At 29.9% G+C, this 2712-nt stretch overlaps 1 pseudogene; it reads right to left on the bottom strand.

Annotated features, from left to right (window-relative positions):
- Positions 1-1511: 1511 nt before the first annotated feature.
- On the bottom strand, positions 1512-2590 carry LOC125852540 (uncharacterized; annotated as a pseudogene).
- Positions 2591-2712: the final 122 nt, after the last annotated feature.

Raw genomic sequence — 2712 nt, 5'->3', positions numbered from 1 at the left:
GGAACACACCATGACTACTCTCAAAGCCTACTTGTGCAATGCAGATGGCATCACAAACCACCACCCAGACTAAGTAGTGCATTTTTAAGAAGCCATAATTCATTAACATTCTTTGTAGGGGTAAGCCTTAACCGACATAGACCATGTGAGTAATTCATGGAATTCCGGTGTCACCCTCACCGGATAAGGAATTCTTACTTGCTTAAGGTAGGACCATTGATTTTAGCTTAACTGGATCCACTAGCTAGATCTATGTGGGCACATAGTTATGGGATAAGGAGATTACTTCTAGATACCCCGCCTCAACTCAATATGGGGTCCTTCGGTTATAGGTTGATTCGTTCATAATATATTTTTTCTAAAGGAATTAATCTAATAATTTCTCTTATGTTTTCCAATATGTATTCTATGTGTTGTATGTCGTGAGTTTGTTGAAATGTTTCTATATTTTCTTTTATTAAATTACTTAATATCGTAATATCTATTATAGTTTGTTGCCAATATTCTAAGTATTCTTGATTTATCATTTATCGGAATATTGAATTTCTAAATCACTTAAGTTAAATTCTGGTATTTCATCTTCATACTATAGTTGGTTCATTAATTCTATTAATTCTCCTTCTTCTTCTTCAAATATCTGCTGCCATATCATTTGCTTTAATTCCATAATTTCTATGTTTCTTAATACATACAAGATTAGTATTTTGTAATTTAATATCATTTCATCATGTAAGAAGATATTCATGATTATTTAATCATAATTCCGTTATACCATATGCATAACAAATGATCTATATTAGATTACTATAAACTAGATTACTTTAACATGTTTGCCTGTTACTGTTAACATCGTACTTTCAAAAGTAATTACTTCCTAACAGCGCCTTCAACTTTGTTTACTCCCCTCACGGCTTATTCGCCTATGGTTTCAACCTTAGGATGGCATAGTCTGGAAGTTTTTCCTTTTTTCCTCATGTTAACAAACTAAAAAGCATGCTTAAATAATTCTAGTATATAATAACTAATATAAACTTATTTAATTATGCTATGATATTCAAGATTTAATAGATTTTAGCTATACATAATCATAAATATATGTACCTGTGTGATATCTGGAATATTTTGATCCATAGCTTAGCTTTGAAACTGATATATTTTTATTGAGAGTATTTTGATTACAAAGAGGGGCTTGCTTTCCGTGTAGAAAGTCTTGCCTCTTTCTGCCATAATGGCTATCTATTTATACAATTATAAGTAACCTTACTATAGTTACTTTATTCTATCCTATGGTTACTTTACATCTAACTATAGTTTCTTTACATCTTTAATACTATTCATACTTTTGTACATATTACTACTAATCTAACACGTTGTTACAACTACTTTATCTAAAGTCTTCCACTAGCTCTTTTCTTTACATAAAGTTTCCACTATCTCTTCTTTTAAATTCCACTTAGCTTGTTCGTATAGCCTTTTCTTTCTATCTTGTTGGCTTTTGTTGCTTCTTGTTTTTACTTTAGCTGTACGTCTGGGATTACATTATCTTCTCCTTGGCATTTAGAACATTGATGATCCGGATATTTGTGTCTAATAGTTTTACAATATCTTGTCATTATTTCTGATGAGATAAAGTTCTTTCTTATAGCTCTTGTAGTTGGTTGTTGCTCAGGTTTTAGTAGACTTAGTACCCATTGCCTGAGTTCTTCCATATCTGCTACTCTGATTTCTCGACAATTTGAATATATCATTGTTTACTCTCTTAAATAATAACTCCGTATCGAATTTTTGTTTAAATAAGTAGATGTTAACTCATTTAAGATAGTAGTTATTCCAATAATTCGTTTTCCTGCATAGAATGCTGGTATCTCCACTTTTTGTATTTCGTCTTGTTCTTCTATTTTTTTTGGTATGATCATTTCTCTAGTTAATCCAATTTTTATAACTTGTATGATTGGCTTAATTTCATCATAAAGTATCTCAGCTGGTGCTGAATAGAATTTTATATAAAAAAGGGTTCCCTTAGTTATTCTTTTGTAGTGCATGAATGCTTTGTGTAGTTTCGGTATTGTAGCTATTTCATCTCATGTCTGGGTGTGTACTGTGTTCAGTAATCCATAGTTATAACAAGTTGCCACTAGATTTGCATTTGTCTTAGGTAAAACAATTAGTTTATTGTATCCTTGTAGAGTTTGGGTAATATAATCTTCGTGTGGATTTTGGGTAGTTTTCTATATAGGTTCTGGTTATGAATATGGTATAAGGGAATTATGATTAAATAATCATGAATATCTTCTTACATGATGAAATGATATTAAATTACAAAATACTAATCTTGTATGTATTAAGAAACATAGAAATTATTGAATTAAAGCAAATGATATGGCAGCAGATATTTGAAGAAGAAGAAGGAGAATTAATAGAATTAATGAACCAACTATAGTATGAAGATGAAATACCAGAATTTAACTTAAGTGATTTAGAAATTCAATATTCCGATTAATGATAAATCAAGAATACTTAGAATATTGGCAACAAACTATAATAGATATTACGATATTAAGTAATTTAATAAAAGAAAATACAGAAACATTTCAACAAACTCACGACATACAACACATAGAATACATATTGGAAAACATAAGAGAAATTATTAGATTAATTCCTTTAGAAAAAATGTATTATGAACGAATCAACCTATAACCGAAGGACCCC

The sequence above is a fragment of the Solanum stenotomum genome, unplaced genomic scaffold, assembly GCF_019186545.1.
Source record: "Solanum stenotomum isolate F172 unplaced genomic scaffold, ASM1918654v1 scaffold3665, whole genome shotgun sequence".
NCBI lineage: Eukaryota > Viridiplantae > Streptophyta > Magnoliopsida > Solanales > Solanaceae > Solanum > Solanum stenotomum.
This window is presented reverse-complemented; position numbering and strand designations above follow the sequence as displayed.